The sequence below is a fragment of the Choloepus didactylus genome, chromosome 14, assembly GCF_015220235.1.
Source record: "Choloepus didactylus isolate mChoDid1 chromosome 14, mChoDid1.pri, whole genome shotgun sequence".
NCBI lineage: Eukaryota > Metazoa > Chordata > Mammalia > Pilosa > Megalonychidae > Choloepus > Choloepus didactylus.
In genome coordinates, this window is record NC_051320.1 from 41,307,292 (window position 1) to 41,329,311 (window position 22,020).

Sequence of the window (22,020 nt, forward strand, 5' to 3'; positions counted from 1 at the left end):
CCCAACTTGTTGCCCTGTATCTAGCCACTTCACCCACGCTGTCTTGCCAGACTCCAGAAAGTTTTTGGATTTTGTGGCTCTGATTAAGTGTTAAAACCACCTGTAGAATAATTGAACAGGGTGGGAAGAGAGGCAGGAAACAAGTAGCTGCTTCTTCATGCTTAAGTCATAAGAACAAGTAAACACAGTGACCTTGGGTCTTATGCAAATACAGTCCGTTTGAAACAGATTTAACAATCTGGGACCAGGTTATAAAATAGCCTATGGATTTCCCTTTCTGCCCATTCACTTTCCCCTTTTCATGCATTGCAATTTTAGAGTAAGTACTTTTATAACTAGAAAACTATGCTAGGACAAATAGTAATTTTATTGGATAAATAACTCTTTCTTAGGATTAACTTACTTGCTTAGAAGTTTCTGTTTTCAAGTCAGTATTACCCACTAGAGAATGAAATTCTTGAGGAAGGAATCTTGCCATCACACCCAGCCCACAGCCAGGTACTTGAAGAGTCCAAAAAACCTTGTCGAATGATCTAGAAGAAATAGCATCTGGTTAATCTCAAATTAAGCTATGAAAGAGGGAACCAGTGACTGATACATGATTTAAACTATTCATTTTTGTTCAAAATCTAAGGTTAATTGAAATTGCTAGACTGTTAATTCCAAAATGTAGGGATTTTCATCCATTTTGTCCACTGTGGATCCTGAGTACCTGAGAATGGAACTGCTTACCATCCCCCTCCACCCCACCCCCCGATCCCCCACTCGCACAACCACACAGCTAACTGGCTATATTAATGTGACTTTATGATTACATCATCTTCATTAGCATACTTCTCCTATTCCAAGAGACTCTTGTCCAGACATATAACTTGATTGTTCATTACAGTAACTTCCAAAAAGATCCATCAACTGTTCAACAGAAAGAATCAGTGCAAGTACAGACAGTTAATATCAAAGCTGCTTTGAATCCTTTGCCTCAAAAATCCTCACCTTGTTGTTTTCACCAATCCTAAACTGTTTTATCATGGTGCTTACCCAGTCCTAATTAATCCTCCCCCCACCCCCCACCGTACCTCATTGAAAAACTCGCTCTAAGTCAGACTTCCAAGTCTCAATAAATCTTGACCTTGCCTTCCTCCTCAGAGATACCACCAAAGTTTGGTGAAGCTGGTTGTTGGAAAGAACACTGTATCTAAAAGAGAATAAGTGCTCATACGATTGTGGAAGAGAAAAGAATTTATTTACGATCTTCCAAGGATGGGCACCACCACCAAAAAAATGTGGCAGGCATGCTGAACAATAGAACACAGCAATTTTTATATCCTAAGCCTAACATGCAAGTCCCTCCCCTGTTTCTTTATTGGCTAGATACTCCAGAGGGTACAGCCTATCTGAGAGAGCTAACTAGTCTGCCTTTGGGATTTTAAATTGTACAGCCTATCCGAGAGAGCTAACTAGGCTACCTTTGGGAAGGAGCTAGTGCCAACTCTGGGCTTACGCTAGGGGCCCTCTCCTTCCCTTTAAATGCAGAGCCCATTTGAGCTAGTCTTGTCTAGTTTCCATTTTCTCTACTCCACATTGCCTTTATGTGAAAGCTAAACTTAACCCTTTCTTACAGATTCCCTCCTCTTTCTTTTTAAACTCTTTTTAGTTTTCACATTCTAGTTTTTCAAATTTGCTAAGAGCTTTTTCACATTCCTCATCATAGGGATCTTTTTCTTTGAGGGGGGTATAGATTGTTCTGCTGATATTGCACGGGCATTTGCTTGGTTAGGGCAGTTTTAATGAGTCTTTGAGCTAACCCTTGGGCACATGGGATAATGCAACACCCAACTGCTTTGAGTACTCCGGCTGAAATGATAAGGGAAGTTAAAACAGACATTGCAACTCTTTTTCATTTACTGAATCAATTTTCTAGCTACCCTGTGAAAGGGTTGTTAATGCTAGAATTTTCTGCTAGTTTTTGAGATAAGGCTGTTTAGCCTTGTAAAACCTTGGTGATAGTTTCGTTAGGTGTTGTATTATGGGGGATGAACATGCAACAGCTTCCCCCAATTATAACACAGACACATCCCTTTTTAGCTAGCATTATGTCTAGGGCCATCCTGTTGTCCCATGCCATTTGGCTAATGGCATCTAACTGTCCTGCTGTTCCCTTAAAGGCATTCCTGGTATAGTTGATAAATCTTTGCTGATTATAATAGATACAATTGATCCAATCCACATTTTTATTTGAATAAGAACAATTCAAATCCTGTAGCCACTTGATTTCTAGCTTTAAACTCATCTGGAACTCCCCAGGGAACCCCTGTACTACTTAAATAGATTTGTTTATCAAAGGAATCAGGTACATTTTGTACATTTCTCTTATCTCTTTTGCCTTGGGTTGGTACTTTTTTTTTTACTTTTAAATGCCAGGTGAATGGGATAGCCGGTTGAACCAGAGTGCAGGTTCCTCCCCACTTTTCAGGTAGTGTTGGCCAGAGGACACTCTTCCCACAGTACCACCAGAGGTCTGCTTGGGGTATAGCTAAGCTGGAGAAGTTGCCAGTACTATCCTTACTAATGTTCCACACCCATGTACACAAGGCAATGGTTTCAAGATCCTGGAGCCCTTCTTTCTATCTGGAGAGACAGGCGGAGTGGTTTCTGGGACCAAGGTGAGAAGCTGGTACGGCCTTGACACTTCCCTTCTGGACTGGAGGGAAAAGGGAGGACAACGTACTACAATTTTTACCAGGAGTAGCATTTTGAAAGAGGAGTATCATACACTTAAACTCCTTTTCATGCTTTTCCATACCTAAGGGGAAGGGCACAATCTGAGCAGTGGGTTGGCCTGTTGCACAAGCATAACAGTCGCTTTTGTTTAGACTCTGGACAGTATATTTGACCCATTCTACCCAAGCATTTGTGTCTCTGTAACCTGTCTCTATTTTTGTGGTCTGCTTTAAGTCTCTGGCCCTTTACTCTAATGACCTTGTGATCATTTTGAACTGGAAAGTTGGACTCCAGCCAAGTTTCCTCGAATATTACTGATGAGTTAGTTGGAGAGGGTGTTGTTGGGAATACATTGGGTGGGGAGGGGAGGACTTGGATATGAAACAATCCCAGGAGGTCTGTATCTGTGACATTGGCCCCGATCCCATACTGTCATTTTACCTGTTCGTCCACTTCCCTAACAGTTATTATTACTGGATTACACTGGAGATCTTTGCAATTTGGTGGAGCATTGCCTTTGTAAAAGGTTATTTTATCCCTTAATGGTTTCCCCTCTTACGTGGGTGCGACCCATCCCTTATACTGTGTTGTTCACCAGACAGTGTTCCAGGAGTAATGAGGGTTAGCTGATTCATAAATTACGCCCTGAAAAGTTTGCCCTTCCCCCAACAGTTTGTCTTTTTAACTGAAAAGTTTGCACACATAGATACTTATTTTTCTCCCTTAGCTGTTGCTGATGTTCTGAGTCCCCACAGTTAATTACCTGACAAGCGTCAAGCTGCACTGTTTGGGACTCCAAGCCCTTGATTACATTTACGACCAGTTTGATGGAATTTCATGTTTAGGCTGAACATAAGTCACTATGCAAAAACACAGGATTTGATTCACCCCCTCTTTCTTCCCAATATGCTTTGTCAATTACTGTCTTTTTAGAGTGATCCTTAGGGGATTTGAGGTGGGATTTACTTTCCAGGATTCAGGAGGAGTTGCCAGGTATTTATCATTTGGTTCAGGTACTAGTCCTTTTACTCGGGTGTAATGAGTCCAGCTTTTTTCTGCTGTTTGGATTGCTGTTTCAGTCATCAGCAAGACTTGATAGGGTCCTTCCCAGATCGGTTGAAGTTTAGACTCCCTCCATGACTTGATTAGGACCCAGCTGCTGGGTTGGTGTTGATGGACAGCAAATTTAAGAGGCAGAGTCTGGTCCAGCAAACCACAATGCCTGAGGGACGACAGAGTAGGAGACAAAGCCAGTACATAATTTTTAAGGAAGAGGTCCTTTGAATCTAAGGAAGGGAGATTTCTAGTTTTAGCTGCCCTACTGGGGGGCATTCCAGTGTAATTAACTTGAATACTCTGAAATGGCTTGAGGTCTGGTTCCCTTCCCCCATGTACCTGTTTCCTTAGAACATTTTTAGTAACCCTTTGGCAAATTTTGCATTGTTCATATGTTTGTGTGGCTACAGTATAAAGGCCCACATATCCAAAATGCTTAAGAACCAGATTACACATGGCCTGTACTCCCCAATGACCCCCCTGGTGTAAAACTGCTAATACCTCATTCAGGTACAGATACTCCTGAACTCATTCGCATAAAGAGCAGCAAGAATTTACCAACATTTAAAGCTATTTACTGATTTAAAAGAATGGAACAATTAGACTAAAGGACAACAATAATTTAGAATAACCCAAGATTAATGAACACAAAAAGGCTTACCATTCTTAAATGCCCACTCAAAATACAGTCTTTAGTACACCTAGTTTAGTGATGCCTGAATATACTTGATTCATGTATATGTATACCTTGAACACACACACAAGGTTTGTTCTCAGATGAGTAATAACCCACTCTCCAGGGAGAGGAAGACAAGCCTTGGTGTGTGGCATTTGACAATATATGTAGTGTTTCTATTCCCACCAGAGCCAATTTCAAGCTAGCAACCTGGCATCACCAAACACAGAGCTGGGAAGAGATACGCACCACTCACTGTCCCAAGTTCGTTCAATTCAGCTTTAGTGAACCTCAACCCCTTTTACGGGAACATGTGCACATAATCCACTTGCACTTTGAGTATGAACCTTTTGCTTTTGTCCAAAATATATTAGCAAAACCATACGACGAATCTTAAGAACACACAGCCCCTTATATATCTGGAACACAGACAGACACATATAACTTATATACACACCCATAACCATACAAAACACGCACACATTATGCCCATTTACAAGCATGTACAGCCAGCACACTACTATTACATATACACAGAAAACCTCTACACAAACAGTTTTTCTCACACTTTCAAGTAAAGAGTTGTCTCATTCTCCATACTATCATGAACCTGCACACAATCGCCCAGCTCTAGAGTACACACAAACTAGTAGACACTACAAAGACACAAAGAAATATCTCCAGTTTACTGTAGATGAGTACACAGGAAATTTCTGCCAAGTCCTAAATCATACACTGACAGACTTCCATGGCTCCAAAGACTCCTACATAATCGTATCTCGTGCTTTCATTACATACAAATACAATTATCCCACATCCCTGTTTAAACACACAACCCAAACTTCCATTAGATACATGATTCTCAACTCCCAGAATGCATACTAACAACTTTCTGCTATAAAATCCAAATGCACAGTCCTAGAAAATGTGCATACAACTTCCTGTGCACCCTGAATACACACATTAATGAAATTTAAACGCAACTTCCATGTGCCTTAAATAGACTCAATTACACAGCACACTAAAATATGCAAATGTATCCACCAATACCTATTCAGTCCCACATCACTTAAGTATACAAATAGAGAATTACACAAACCCTATGCTATAAATCCCCTCTCTTTCTTTCTAATTGGCCCTGACTACTACTTTATCTTGCCTCTGTCTGTCTCCTCCCTGCTTGTAGACTCTCTTAATAACTCCTCCAATGGCTTATCCAGCCATGCGTCCATTTTCTGGATATTAGGCCAAGATCCCTTTATATACTGGCCTTTAGCATTTCCTGGTCCATGGGATCATTAGAATCCATTCCTGAGTATTTTCTCACCTGGTCTCTTAACCTTCACAGGTAGGCTGAGGGGGTCTCATCTTTTTCTTGATTTACCTCAAAGGCCTTACTTAGATTCTGGGATCTGGGTACAGCCAATTTTATTCCCAGTATAACTAGTTTTCTAAGATCTTTTATGTGTATTTTATTCCCCTGATCATTATTGTCCCAATTGGGGTCTACATTGGGGAACTTTTGCTCTGCTGCCATTACTCCTTGTCCGGGCAGGTGCTGCCTCTCCCATTCTCTCATAGCCGCCCTCCTCTCCATTCCCCTTTCTCCTCCTGTAAAGAGGATATTTAGTATGGACCTAAGTTCAGACCAGGTATATAAACTGGTACCTAAGAATTGATTTAATTGTTTGGCTAGCCCTGCTGGGTCTTCCATTAATGATTTCATTTTTCTTTTGAAATTAAGCAATTTCTCCTGGTCCAATAGGTACTTCTCTTAGAGGGTACAAAGACTTAGCGGGTTTATATACTCTCACCCTCCTTTCCTCAGGAGCCTCTGGAAATGGAAACTTTTGGGTATCCCTCTTCCACTATTTCAGTTCTTTTCTTAACTGTTGGTGGGTTGTAACCGGTGAGTAGTTCACACCAATTGGCTCTCCAGTTGCCTGGGGGCATGGACTGGTCCCGGCGAATCCCCAGGCTTCATCGGTTCCTGTCCCTGTGGGGCAGGAGAAACATAAGGCAGGGGAATACTTAACAAAGGATCCCAGGTTTTAGTTTCTAAAGATTCAGTCTCTGGGTCTTGGGTTTTAACTTTTATGGGATAAAAATTGGTCTCCTTTCCCTGCAGCCAGACATGGCATAGTCAGATTCCTCCTTGGAAAAAGTTTTTTTCTCATTAATATAACAGAGGAGGTCGGCACAGAGCCAATCCTCATCTGCCCCATATTGTGGCCAGAATACATCAGGCTGCAAAATGCTTTCTTTTGTGTAAATATAATAACAATATTTGATCATTTTTCTTTAATCATTTCCCTTGGTCTGATCACTTTCAGCCCAATGTTTCAACATCCTCCCCAATGGACTATCCAGAGGAATGTTCACAGGGACCCTACAGGTACCCCCTTCCCTTTATCCCCGGCTGGCCAACTGCCTCTATTCCCCATTCTGAGTCTTGTCTGGGCATCTTTCCCTCAGGATCCGCCTCAGATTCATCAGAATGTTCCAACCACCAAGGCAATACATAATAGTCCTTTTTTTTTCTTACCTTGGTCTATGCCTAGAGTTACCTAGTCGCTGTGAGGCATGTTTTTCCTTCCCCTTTTCTTGTCTACAAGCGGCAAACCTAATCATCTGATTGTCGGTCTCACCAGCAGTCAGAGGCAGGCCCCTAACAATGGAGTCTGAGACCGCTCAAACAGTGGGGTGCATCTTCCCTTCTTCCATCCCGGGGGTCCTCCTCAATGCTTTGGATCCTGGATGAGCCCCCAAGTTGTTGGAAAGAACTCTGTATCTAAAAGAGAATAAATGCTCACACGATTATGGAGGGGAAAAGAATTTATTCATGATCTTGCAAGGACAGGTGCACAACCAAAAAATGTGACAGGCACGCCAAACAATAGAACACAGCAATATTTATATCCTAAGCCTAACAGGCAAGTCCCTCCCCTGTGTCTTTATTGGCTGGATACTCCAGAGGGTACAGCCCATCCGAGAGAGCTAACTAGCCCACCTTTGGGATTTTAAATTGTGCAGCCTATCCAAAAGAGCTAACTAGTCTGCCTTTGGGAAGGAGCTAGCGCCAACTCTGGGCTTACGTCAGGGGCCCTCTCCTTCCCTTTAACCACGGAGCCCATTTGAGCCAGTCTTGTCTAGTTTCCATTTTCCCTACTGCACCTTGCCTTTATGTGAAAGCTAAACTTGACTCTTTCTTACATTGGTAATGTTCCTTATCAATAAACCTGATAAACTCAGCATGGTCTTATCAAAGGTTTGTGTTGATGTTTGGTGACCCAGCATTCAACATGTCTAGAACTCTAGAACAGTGTTGAATTTATTGAGAATTGGAAAACAATTCTCAGAGTATACACTCAATAACTAATTGTTGAACAAATGAGTGAATGCTGTATAACCATGCATTAAAAGATTTTAAAAGCCTCATTTAGCCTAAATACGAACATGACTAAATCTGGGAGCAGAGACACATTATAAGATTTAAAATGTTACTGGGGTGACTCCATAGCTAAAGTTGGCAAATTTACCATATTCTTCTTAATCTTTAATTACTTTTTTAGAGTTTGAGCCAAAGAGTACAAGTCAATGGTTCAGGAAATTTCAGTAGATAATGTTTCCTAAGTCACCTTTCTTTAAAAATGGCTGAGGTGAGAGTACCTCTTTGTTGCTCAGATGTGGCCCTCTCTCTCTCTAACTGAGCCATCTCGACAGGTGAACTTGCTGCCCTCCCCACTACGTGGGACCCGACTCCCAGGGGTGTAAATCTCCCTGGCAACGCAGAGTATGACTCCCGGGGATGAATGTGGACCTGGCATCGTGGGACTGAGAGTATCTTCTTGACCAAAGCGGGATGCAAAATGAGATGAAATAGTTTCAGTGGCTGAGAGATTCCAAATGGAGTCGAGAGGTCACTCTGGTGGACATTCTTATGCACTATATAGATAATACCTCTTAAGCTTTAATGTATTGGAATAGCTAGAAGTAAATACCTGAAACTACCAAACTCCAACCCAGCTGTCTGGACTCCTGAAGACAATTATACAATAATGTAGATTACAGGGGGTGACAGTGTGATTGTGAAGACCTTGTGGATCACACCCCCTTTATCTAGTGTATGGATGAGTGGAGGAATGGGGATAAAAACTAAAGGACAAATGGGGTGGCATGGGGGGATGATTTGGGTGTTCTTTTTTCACTTTTATTTTTTATTCTTGTTCTGGTTCTTTCTGATGTAAGGAAAATGTTCAGAGATAGATTGTGGTGATGAATGCATAACTATGTTATCATACTGTGGACAGTGGATTGTATATCATGGATGATTGGTGTGTGAATGTATTTCAATAAAACTGAATTTAATTAAAAAAAAAAAAAAAGGCAGGGAAGCAAAAGTTTCCAGTTATATCCTTCCTGATACCCATTACTGGTAGCAAAAAATTTCTATTTACATTTTTGTGAAACAGAACAATAAAACCTGATTCCCTAAAAAAAAAAAAAAAAAAAAAAAAAAAATGGCTGAGGTGAGTCTGCCTACCTCCCTTATAGATTTCAGACTTAAGACCACAGCATCAACTCTTGCTGGAATTTCTTGCCTGTCAGCCTGCTCTACAGATTTTGGACTTGCCAGCTCCCAAAATCATGAGAAGCTGGCTGGCTAATGTAGAGAAGAAAGTGCTCTCTTCTGACTGCTGAAGTCCTCACTACTCCTTTTAAAGCCTTCAACCGATTGGATGAAATGCCTCTCATTGCTGAAGAAACTCTCCTTAGTTGATTATAGATGCAAGCAGCCATAAATGCAATCAATTTACTGATGATTTAAGTATGTGAAGTGTCCTCACAGTAACAGGCCAGTGCTTGCTTGACCAGACAACTGGGCACCATTACCTGGCCAAGTTACACATGAACCCAACCATCACAGTTACCCTTGCTGAAAAATCTTTATTTCTTTACACTATTCCAAGCCACTATCTCTTGTCTTTTCCTTTCAACCTGTAGAGCTCGCTTTAGTATTTATTTATTGTTGGGCAGGTCTCTGGGTGGTGAACTCTCTCAGTTTTTGTGAGTATTTAAAACTCAGTTTTGGAGCACAGTGTGCCAGTTTGGGTGTATTGTGTCCCCCGAAATACCATGTTCTTTGATGCAATCTTGTGAGGGCAGACATATAAGTGTTGATGAGGTTGGAATCCTTTCATTGAGTGTTTCCATGGAGATGTGACCCACCCAACTGTGGGCAATACCTTTGATTAGATTATTTCCATGGAGGTGTGGCCCCGCCCATTCAGTGTGGGTCTTGATTAGTTTACTGGAGCCCTATGAAAGCTCAGACAGAAGGACCTCAGAGCAGCTGCAGCCAAGAGAGACATTTTGGAGACAGCCATTGAAAGCAGACTTTTGCTGACAATTTGTTCCAGAGAATCTAAGAGAGGACAAAACACTCCAAGAGCAACATTTTGAAGGCTGCACAGGAGCTAAGAGTAGAGCTGGAACACAACTCAGAATCAGAAGACGCCAGCCACGTGCCTTCCTAGCTAACAGAGGTTTTCCAGATGCCATTGGCCTTCCTTCGGTAAAGATGCTGTACAGTGATCATCAGGCCTCTGGAGCCTCAGAACGATTGTTTCAAACAGTTTCTTCTTGCTCAATAGCTGTTTTGTTGGAAGGACTGAGTTCTGGAGCTCCCTACTCTGCCATGTTCCCTGGATATTCTCTCTGATGGTTGGTTTTATGTGTCAACTTGGCCAGCCTATAGTACTGTGTTATTCAATCAGCCACCAATCTAGGTGTTACTGTGAAGGTATTTTGCATATGTAGTTAACATCTATAATAGTTGGTGTGCTGGTTTGAATGTATTATGTCCCCCAAAACGCCATTATCTTTGATGTAATCTTGTGTGGGCAGACTTATCATTGTTAATTAGATTGTAATTCTTTGAGTATTTCTGTGGAGATGCGCCCCACCCAACTGTGGGTGATGACTCTGATTGGATAATTTCCATGGAGGTGTTGGCCCGCCCATTCAGGTGGGTCTAAATTAATCACTGGAGCCATATAAATGAGCTGACAAACAGAAGGAGCTCAGTGCAGCTGTGAGTGACATTTTGAAGAGGAGGCACAGCCAAGAGGGACACTTTGAAGAATGCACAGAAGCTGAGAGAGTAGCCGCAGATGAGAGATAGTTTGAAGACGGCTGTTGAAAGCAGACTCTTGCTCTGGAGAAGCTAAGAGAGGACAAACACCCCAAGAGCAACTGAGAGTGACATTTTGGAGAGAAGCTGAAGCCTAGAGAGGAAAGTCCTGGAAGAAAGCCATTCTGAAACCAAAACTCTGGAGCAGATGCCAGCTACGTGCCTTCCCAGCCAACAGAGGTTTTCCAGACACTGTTTGCCACCCTACAGTGAAGGTACCCGATTGTTGATGACTTACCTTGGACACTTTATGGCCTTAAGACTGTAATTGTGTAACCAAATAAACCCCCTTTTATAAAAGCCAAAAAAAAAAAAAAAAAAGGCTGAGGTGAAACAGAAAGATTATAGTTTACCCACTAATGGAAAATGCTTGTCTGTTGATTTACTTCAGATTTCCATAGGAAACATTTTGATTCCCCATACTGTTCTTTTCCAGGGAAAAAAAAAAAAAAAGCCTTCCTGGAGGGTTTCCTAAGCTCAAATAAGGCTTTCCTTGTTTGATCTTTAAAACACCCAGATGACCGTGAGAAGCCATCTTATCAGATTTTACACAGCTGAGACTCCCAACTGTAATTCAATCCATAGCTGCATGCAGCCTGCCAGTGGTAAAACTCCCAACCAAATGGATTATTTAATAGAGGGGAAAGAAAATGAGGCTAAAGCCATTTTTATAATGAAGATACAGGAAAGTTCGAATGCCCATTCAACTGGAATGTTTAATAGGCAACAGTATTTAAGAATTTCAGAGCATCTAACTTTATTTGTTAAATTAGAATTGTAGTATTAACCCCCCAAATGTTAGAACAAGTCCTGTCACTTTTCTAGTATCACAAGGTAAAACACTTTTTTTTTTTTTGTAGATTCTACTTGCAAAATGCATAAAGCCCCAGGAATTTAATCTAAATATAATTCAAACTTTGTATTGCATTCTTTCTACCAAACCATTCAAGACTGAAATACAAAACAGTAGAAGGACAATTTCTCTTTCTTTTTTCAAAGGAACAATAAAAGCCCTAGCATTTATCAGGATTCTGAAACTATCTTAACTCTAAAGTAAATGTTAGAGGTGGTGACAGAATGGAGTTGACTTTAAATCAAGATTTTTTGCTGTAGGTCATGGAAATTTTATCCATATCTGGGTAAGCATGAATGCAACTGCTCTGTTACAACTGTAGTTGCTTTCTGTTCTACCTGTAATATAACTTTGATGTCTCTGAAGGAGTATGGTTGGGGCTTCTCCACAAAGCCAGTCAGACAAATTTACAACAGGTCAATCCCCAAGGAAGATTCTAGGAGCGGCTCCTTCCTCTAAGCCCCCAGGGAAACCCAGATTTCTAGAAGCAAGTAATGCATGGTCTGGACTTATGAAAAAAGTATAAATTTAAATAATTTTATCCATGCTTTCTCAAACGGTATGGCTTTCACAGGAAATCTCTGACTTTTGCTTTGAACCCAGCATGTTTTGGCAACTGATTTATCGTCTTTATTTTTTTTCCTCAATTGTTACAAATGTCCCTCTTTTTAATTCCTATGTTTATCAAAATACTTCCTAGTAAAATACTTTTATTATTTTCTTTCTTGTTGTATTAAACTTTCTCTCTTTCTCTTTCTTCAGCCTTTACCCATCCTCCCTCCCTCCCTCCCTGCCCTCAGCCCCACACCCTAATAATAAAAATGACAAGCATGTATATAGTGCTAATTAGGTATGGAAAACTGTACCAGGTGTAACAAACTTAGCCTTATTTAATCTGCACAGCAAGGATATGTGTAGGAACTATTTTACAAGCATAATTTATAGTTTATAGCTTGGGGCAGTTAAGTGATGTGCCCAAGATCACAATGGTCTGTGGTGGAGCAGAGAAAAAAACCCAGGCCTATCTGAACAGAAAACCCAACTGTGTTGCTGGACTGCAGATTTGATGGTTACTTTTGTCTCTGAGACTTTCTGTATTAAGCATCGTAGATGGAACCTACGTTTTGGAAAATGTTTTCTTGAAATCTTTGCTACAATCATAACCTGGAAAAAAACTACAGGCAACAAGTAAAAGTATTCAGCAAACTATGCAGCTGCAAGCCAATTGAGCCCACAGATCACTTCTGCAAAACAAAACAACATTATTAAATTATTAGTTGCTTTAGAACTGCCTGTTCTGGGTAAAGGATTATATTGCCTCAAAATTTCCTATGGCACTCTCCCAAATGTTACCACTTAAATATGGGAGTTAGAGAGGGGGACTTTGAAACCTCAAACTTGGTTTCTACTACTATTTTTAAAAACCCACCAAAATAGTCAAATTAGCCGCCAACCCCACCTGCCTGAAGTAAAATAAATAAATAAAAAGGCCACAAGTCACTTTGGAGAGTTGATTTCAAACAGAATTGCCTGACTAGCTACCAGCATGCATTTTTAAACATCTGTAGATTATAATCAGAATGAAGACTCATTTTTCTGTACAGAAGGATAATTTACCTAGTTGTTGAAATGTAGTAACTCTATAATACTTGAGAATGAGGGACAAAAAGGGGAGAAATGTGTCATTGCTCCTGTGGAATAGATTTAAAATCACCCCCCCCCCCCCCCCCCCCCCCCCCGCCAAAAGGCATAAATGTGACTAGATGTAAAAGAAATAGAATAATGTGGCATTTGTATAAGACATTTTGTGGGGAAAATGCAGATTCTAGGTTGAGAAATTCTATAAAGAGGACCCATAAAATGCAACATATGATGTGCTCTACTTAGATTATAACTGGAAAAACATTAAAGTGAGTGTTTTGTAGCTCTTGTAAGGTTTAGACTAAATGGTCCATGGTAAGGCAAGATTCGTGTTAAGATTAAGATAGAATTACTACTTAATAGACAAATGTTTCATAATGATTTTTTTTCTTGTATTTCTGCTATATTTGAGAGGGACTGTTAGACTGAAAGACAATCTTAAGAAGCTCCAGAATTCCTGTATCTGAAACCCCATCCTCAGATAAAAATTTGGAGGAAGAGAGTCCCATTTGAGATTCCAGCTCTGCCACTAATGGGCTGTGGCCTTAGGCAAGATGTTTAATATTTCTGGATCCCTTTTCCATAACTACTGTGCTACAATCTCTACGTTTTATTGAGCCCTTGGTACTCACCATGTAGGATCTCAGTGCTTTATAAGCTGTGATAACCACCCTGAGGGACCTATGTGTCTAGCTTAACCTCCTGCTACCAGCCAGTGTCTAGTTTCAGGCTGAAAGATTAGAATGTGTGGCTAATTTTAGTAGCTGAAAGAAGGGCCAATTTTCTCTTCAACAATCTTCTGTATCAGCAGTTCTCAAATATTTTAGTTTCAGGACCCCATTTAGACAAAAGTTACTAAGGATCCCAAAGGTCTTTTATTTCTGTGGATTTTATCTATAAATAGTTACCGTTTTAGAAATTAAAGCTGACAAATTTTAAAAATGTGTATATTTATTTAAAAATAATAAGCTTCTTACATAAATAACTTACTTTTTATGAAAAATAAATATGTTTTCCAACTCAAAAAAAATATCTAGTGTGAAGAGGGTAAAGGAAAATTTACAAATCTCTTTAATGTCTAGCTCAATAGATGACAGCTGATTCTTATATCTGCTTCTTCATTTGATCTGTTGCAATATCACACACATAGACTCTGCAGAACTCCAGTATAAACTCTTGAGCGAACGAGAGTGAAAAAGACATGTAACTTCTTAGGATTGTTACGAAATTGTTCTGACCTCTCAGAGCCCCTGAAAGGGTTTTGGGGGAACCCCAGGAGTTGATAGCCACTGTTCTATATGATGGAGTACATAGTCTAAATCATAAGGAAATACATTTATATTTTGTTTCTACCATGGGATTATATAGTTATATTCATTTTGAATAAAAATAACTTTAAATAAGAATTTTTGTTTTTTCAGAATTGATCCTTATAGTAATAATGAAATGAGAGCTAACCCTTGTGGTATCAGACACTGTGCTAAGAGCTTCATGAATGATACTGCATTTAATCCTCAAAACAACCCTAGAAGATAATGCTACTAGTATATGATATTACTGTATATAAAAAACATATATACATATATATATATAAAATATATATATAACATATACATATATATATATGATGCTACTACTATGATGTTACTAATAGTACCATTTAACAGGTGAGGAGACAGGCCCTTGGAGAGCACAGGTAACTTTCCCAGGGTTACACTGTTGGCTTAGCCTTTGAGAGTAAGGAGTCTGACTCCAGACTATGCAAGAACCTAATTCAGACATCATATTGCCCTTCTGGAAAAGATTCCTTACCATGGAATTAATTATCTCATGCAGGTCTCAAGAAAACTCTGTGAGGATGACTTCATAATCTCCATTTTACAAATGGCCAAAGGCTCAGACTTGACATCACACAGTAGAGTCTGGCAGGACCAGAAAACACAGTTTGTTAATTCTCTTTCTATGCCATGAGCCATGGTCTCCATTGTGCAATGGGCATAATCCAGAGACTGCTCGAGGCCGTTCAGTGGGTAGGAGAGAGAAAACATTAGCACTCATTTTTATTTTTATCTTAAAAATGAGAAAAAAATCAGCTCTTCAAATATATTATGCATAGATTGACACTGTCCCTCATTTGTGAGTACTTAAGATGTGGGAAGGGTCCTGAGGCAAGCGTGGAGGGTCCTCAAGAGAGGAATGTTGCTGTCAGCATATTATGACTGATTTACTGAGTATGAGTGCCAGGCAAGAGATTTGACAGATTTTGTATATTTTGTTTTAAATAAAGTTATGTTCATAGAGTGTGCAAGTGGTTTAAAAAGATTCCTGCAGATAACAAAACAAAACAAAACTGCTGAGTAAAGAAAATACCCATAATTTGGTCACAATTGAACAAGAAATTAGCAAAACTGACTCTCTTCCTAGACTTACCATGAGCTTTTTATCAGCAAGGTCTGGACTTATTATTTTTTTAAAGTCAGTATAATCAACACTGAAAAGAAGTTGAATAAAATATTTGAAATTATCAGAAGAACAACTGAACCATGGATTTTCATCTGCCATCATTAATGATGAATCTGATGAAGTGAATATTGTGCTTGAGATATAAGCAGATGGTAAGCCATCATGACTAGCAAAACTTTATAAAATCACTTATTTCCTCTTTAAAATGTCCTTTAGTAATTTCTATTTTAAATGTATATTTTATAATCAGATAATATATTACTGTGGTAGAATAGGAATGTAATTCATTAGTGATATGTACATATATTCAAATTTTCAGTTCATAGAAGACCCTGATCAAAATGGTTTGATGAATCCTGCACTATGTCTTACTGCATCTGTGGTACCTATCTCCATAATGAAGTTCAGGACTTCTTCCAGCCCTAAAATTCTATGATTCTAATTTCTGGTTAAGTATATTGAATTTTTAAGTATGAGTCTAAATTAACAGTGAGACAAGAAACAACTCTCTAATTCTATTAGTGATTGCAACACAGAGAAACACAGGAAATTGCTTTCTTTTAAGAGCCAATAAACTCATAGAACATTGCGGACAAATGGTAAGTACTCAGTCTGTGTTAAATCTTATCAATAGATGACATGTTGGCTATTATTAAACATTTGTTTTTTGAGTGCCTACTATCCCATTTCTCCTTTTTTGTTTGTTAATACTTGTTAATAGCACCCTAAATTTCCCTTAGAAATAATCTCCCCCAGTGTTCAGCCCTAAGGCTCAAGGAAGAGCATGTTAACTATGCCTAAGCCAAGGGAGCCATCTACCAGCCAAATCATGGGACTCATCCCAGTTTGAGGAGGAGAATAAAATTTCTCTGCATTTGCACTTGGGATGATGTAAGGCTGCAGCTCCTGGCAGATGTCTTACTACCATATGGACCCTGATATTGAAGCCAACAGAGAAAGGTAGGAAAGAGGTTGGAGGGAGACTGGTTTCTGGTGTCATTATTGAACCAGTAATCTTTTTTATTTCTCAAGCCACCATGAATTGTAGTTTCCACAGCTTGTAACCAAAAGACTACAACTAATACAATGGTAAAATTATTACTATGCAACTTGTTTTTTAATTCAGTGTTCCTTAAGCTTAAAACAAGCAAGTTCCCAAGACATCTCTTCATTAATGATCCAAACTGACTAAGGTTAAGCTCTTTAAGAAAGTAAATCTTTGCTTCCCTGAGGTTCAGATCATTGCTCCCAGTGGAAGTAGTCCTCCAGTTCTGGCAAGAAGTTTCTGGGACATAAAATCTTCAAACTGGTTAGTTTTTTTTTTCATGGAGAAGGGAGTTGTGTAAGTGGTGAGATATTACACTTCTATCACTCATATAGACAATAACTATAAACTGTTTCATTCCTCTTTGAGGGTGAAGAAAGGATAAGAAAAAGATACTTCAAACTAAATCTTAACTGAAATTGAGGTAGTGAGGAAGTCAGGAACAAGCAGAACAATAGAAAACCCAAGCATAGTCATATATTTTTAGATGCTCAGAATGTTATTAACCAGAACTCTCTACTGATCAGCATGACCACAGAACCAAGTGCAGAAATTATTACTTTATGTAATGGCCATCTTGAGCCACCACCGTAAGACTCCGATATGTAATGGGATTTGGTTCTGATGACTTTAGTTTAGACTTCCCTGACTTACATCACACATTCCCCACCTCTGTACTCAAACAAGCCGGGAACTTTTTGATTTTTTCTCAGCACAGTCATAGAAAAAAATCAAAATGGAAAGAACAAAAGCCCAGGGTAGGCAGATGGGGGTGATAAGTGTGAAGAAATAACACAGAACACTTGGGTGTATGCAACCTATTTAGACACAGCCTATGACAATGGCAGTGATTTCCTCTGGAGTACAAAAATACACAAAGAATTACCAGGTGCTGGAAGAAGAGCTGTGAAGCAAGCTGTGAAAATAGCACATTTACAGGTGGGTGGTGGGTTGTTTTGATTTGCATTCTTAATTAAGCATATGTCCTGCCATGATGAAGTAAGAGCCAGATTCACTGTTATTACCACAGTTGAACAGTCTTTTAGGGAATCTAGAATAAATGAACCATATCTAAGACATTTATGATCAAAACAAGAATATCCCATTAAGATAGTGCTTATTTTCTCCAGTGGGGTTTCCTCTTCTTTGTCAATATTTGTTATTCCAAACAGCTAATTAAATGATTATAATACATCCAAGTTATAATTAGGTGATATTTCCCTACCTTTCCAGATAAACGAGTGTGTTTTATACTCTTATTGTGCACTGTAGAAACAGGTATCAATAAATACATTTTGCTACATCTCTCTCACTCTCCTACTGGATCATGAGCACTTTGAGGGTATGTACTTTTCATTGAGAATATAACATTTGTTAAGTATTAATTATGTCCCAGAATCTGTAAACCCAGGCATCTTGACCCCAGTGCCCTTAACCATTATGCTATTCCAGCTTGGAATGCTGTGTGTTGATTACAACCAGAAATATTGTAAGAGCTAATGCTTACTATGTGTTGGGTTTGTATAACAAGCCCTTTATATTTATTAGTTCATTTATTTTTTACAGCCCTATCAGGTAGATCCTAATAGTATACCTATTTTATAGGTGAGTAAATAAGCAGAGTGATGTTAAGTGACTTCCCAAGTTCATACAATAAGTGACAGAGCCAGGAGTAGAACCCTGGCTCTTGGTTCCAGAGTTCTTAGCCACTTACATTATATGCTACCATTACACCACCAGGTTGCTACTTCACAAGATCCCTAAAATCACAAATACATTCCATATCCTTGATACACTACACATAATCCATAACAAGTTGATTCTATCCACTGGAACTGTGTGGATGCTGAGATACGTAAGGTAGCTGCACACATTGAGTTCTTCTATGTAACTGGCCCTATGCAGTGCCCTTATCAGAAATTACCACATTTAGTCATAACTATACCCCAGTGGGAGAGAAATTATCAGTATTTTCAGTTGAGGCTCAGCTGGAGTTGAGAGTTGAGCACTATTTAGCTGAGTTTCCTCATAAATAATTATAAATAGAAGTGATTTTCATTGCCTGATAAAAGGAAGTGCATCTGGAAAAATACATTTTTTTTTTCTCATCTCTGAATTCAAGAAATGGAACTTAAAACACATGCTCTCCTCATACCTTATGAGTCTTGAAGACATTCTAGGTATGGGGTGACAATCCAAGAATATTTGACTATCACCTCTCAACTGGTTTTATCATTCCAACTCCAAGTCTTCCAAAATCCAAGAATATTTGACTCTTAGCTCTCAACTGGTTTAATCATTCCAACTCCAAGCCTTCCAAGTCCCCTCTCCTTGTGGATCCTGGGCAGTCCAACTGTTTCCTTTGTTGTCTTCTTCTCCTGTTCTTCTGTCATTTTTTGGTCTTTTTGCTTGTTCTCATTCATTCATTTGAAAGTTATCAGTCGAGTATTGGCCAAATATCAGTAATGCCAGGTGCTGGGGATAAAGGAATAAACAGACATGGCGCCTGCTTTTTTGGAGCTTACAGCTTGACAGTACCCAGAAACTGGACTAAGGGATGTTTGAATGACATCATCCTGTCTCGCACTTGAGAGTTATACTCAGATTTGGTGTAAAATCTAAGCATTGCTTGTTGATATTTCAACAAGTAGAAACAGGAGATAACTTCCAGCACCTAGTGCGGTGTCTGGCACATAGGAGGTACTCTAGTGATGTTTGTTAAGGAAGACGAGTTGATAGCGAGGGAGAGAGGATAGGAAGAGAGGGAAGGTAAGAGGGAAAAAATAAGGCAGACTGAAAGGATAGGAAGAGAGGGAAGGTAAGAGGGAAAAAATAAGGCAGACTGAGAGGATAGGAAGAGAGGGAAGGTAAGAGGGAAAAAATAAGGCAGACTGAAAGGACAGAGGAAGATGGCAAGAAACAAGGAAAACATTCAGATAATCTCCCTGTTTGGCTGGAGCGTGAAATTATCTCAAGGGAAGTAAAAAACAGGAGAGAAGCATGGAAAGGTGGTTTAAGCCAGATTGTGGACAGTGCTGTTTGAATCTGTTATGTACCCCATAAAAGACTATATTCTTTTAATCTGCTCTTTTAGGGCAGACCTATCGTGGGTGGAATCTTTTGATTAGGTTGTTTCCATGGAAATGTGACCCTGCCCATTCAGGGTGGGTCTTAATTAGTTTACTGGTGTCCTTCAGAGAGCTTAGGGAGAGAGAGATCAGAGCTGACACAGACCTAGATGCATGGAGATGTGGACAGAAAGACATTTGGAGACGCTAAGCTAAGAGGAAGCCCAGAGTTTGCCCTGGAAAAACTAAGTGAGAACCTGTAGATGCTTAAAGAGAAAACCACTGGAATCAGAAGCTGAAAGCAATGCAACCCGGGAGGAAAGGATCAGCAGATGCCAGCCATGTACCTTACCAGCTGACAGAGGTGTTCTGGTCACAGTCAGCCATTCTTCAGTGAAGTTATCCTCTTGTTGATGCCTTAGTTTGGACACTTTTATGACCTTAGAACAGTAAATTTGTAACCTAATAAATCCCCTTTATAAAACCCAATCCATTTCTGGTATTTTGCATTCCAGCAGCTTTAGCAAACCAGAACATGGACTGTCTTAATGAAAGACTGAGGAATTAGTTTTTGATTTAGCGAAAACTCAGGGACTGTGAAAATTCTTATACAGAGTTATAAAATGATTGATAATTTATTACAGTAAATTACTTGCCATACAATGATGTGGGGACAATTGTTAATCTAACTTGTATAAAAGTTAAGGTACCTGAAGATTTTTAAAAATTCAAATATAAAAATGGCATTAGAGGTTTTTCAATTTCACTGATGGTAACTTGTCTATTTTCTAGTTCATTGATTTCTGATTTTATGTTTACTTCCTTCATTTTACTTACTTTGGGTTTAACTTGCATTACTTTTTCTAAAGATTCTTAAGGTAGAAATGTAGGTCACTAAGTTTCAACTAATCTTCTTTTCTAATATAAGCCTTTAAAGCTATAAATGTCCTAAGAACAGCATTCGCTGTATTTCACAAGTTGTAATATGTTTTATTATCATTATCACTATTTCAAATTATTTTCTGATTTTCCTTGGATTTCTTCTTTGACCTATGGTTTATTTAGAAGTGTGTTGTTTAATTCCCAAATATATTTATTACTTATTTGTAATTTAATTCCATTGTGGTCAGGGAATGTACTCTGTATGACTTTTCATCCTTTCATATTTATTGGGATTTGTTTTATGGTCCAACTAGTAGTTTATCTTGGCAATTGTTCCACATGCACTTGAAAAGAATGTTCATTGTGCATTGTTGGGTATAGCGTCTGTAAATATTAATTGGGTCTAGTGGGTTGATAATGTTTTTCACATCTTCTATATCCTTGCTCATTTTTGGTCACATTTTTGCATTAATGACTGAAAAAGATGTTTTAAAATTTTCAAGTATAATTGTTTATATGCCTATTTTTCTGTTCAATTCTGTAAGCTTTATGCTTTATAAAGGTTTAGTATTAGGTACACAAACATTAAGGATTATTATCTCTTCCTGGTGAATTGAACCTTTTATCATGAGTAAATGTTCTTGTTTATCTGTAATATTCCAAATCTCAAAGTCTTTGTTATAGCTACTGCAGCTTTCTTTTAATTATCTTTGCATAGTATGTCATTTTGTATCATTTTACTTTTTTAAAAAATTCAGTTTTATTGAGATATAGTCACATACCATACAGTCATCCACAGTGTAAAATCAGTTGTTCATAGTACCATCATATAGTTGTGCATTCATAAACACAGTCAATTTTTGAACATTTTCCTTATTCCAAAAAAAAAAAAAAAAGAGTAAAAATGAAAGTAAAAAAGAACACCTTATGGCACCCATGTACTTAGCTTCTTGTGGCTCCACCACACTGCCCTCCAGATGGGCTACACCATGCTACTTCCCACCAACAGTGAATAGGTAAATCCCTCTTTCCAGGTTTTCTCCTGCATTTGTATCCATCTGTTTATTTTTTCCCCTGCAATTTTATAGAGATATATTCCCATATCATACAATCATCCACAGTGTACAATCAGTTGTTCACAGTATCATCATGTAGTTGTACATTCATCACAATCAGAACTTGAACATATTCATTACACAAAAAATTTTTGAAAAAGAACAATAAAAAAGATAAAAGAAAAAATTACAATACAATACAATGATAAGGTCAGACAACATCACCATTACCAAGAATCCCATACCCCTCCCTTATATCCCCTCTTATAGACATTTAGCTTCGGTATATTGGCTTTGATACATTTAATGGAAGCATATTACAATGTTACTGTTAACCATAGATTCCAGTTTTCATGATTATATTTTT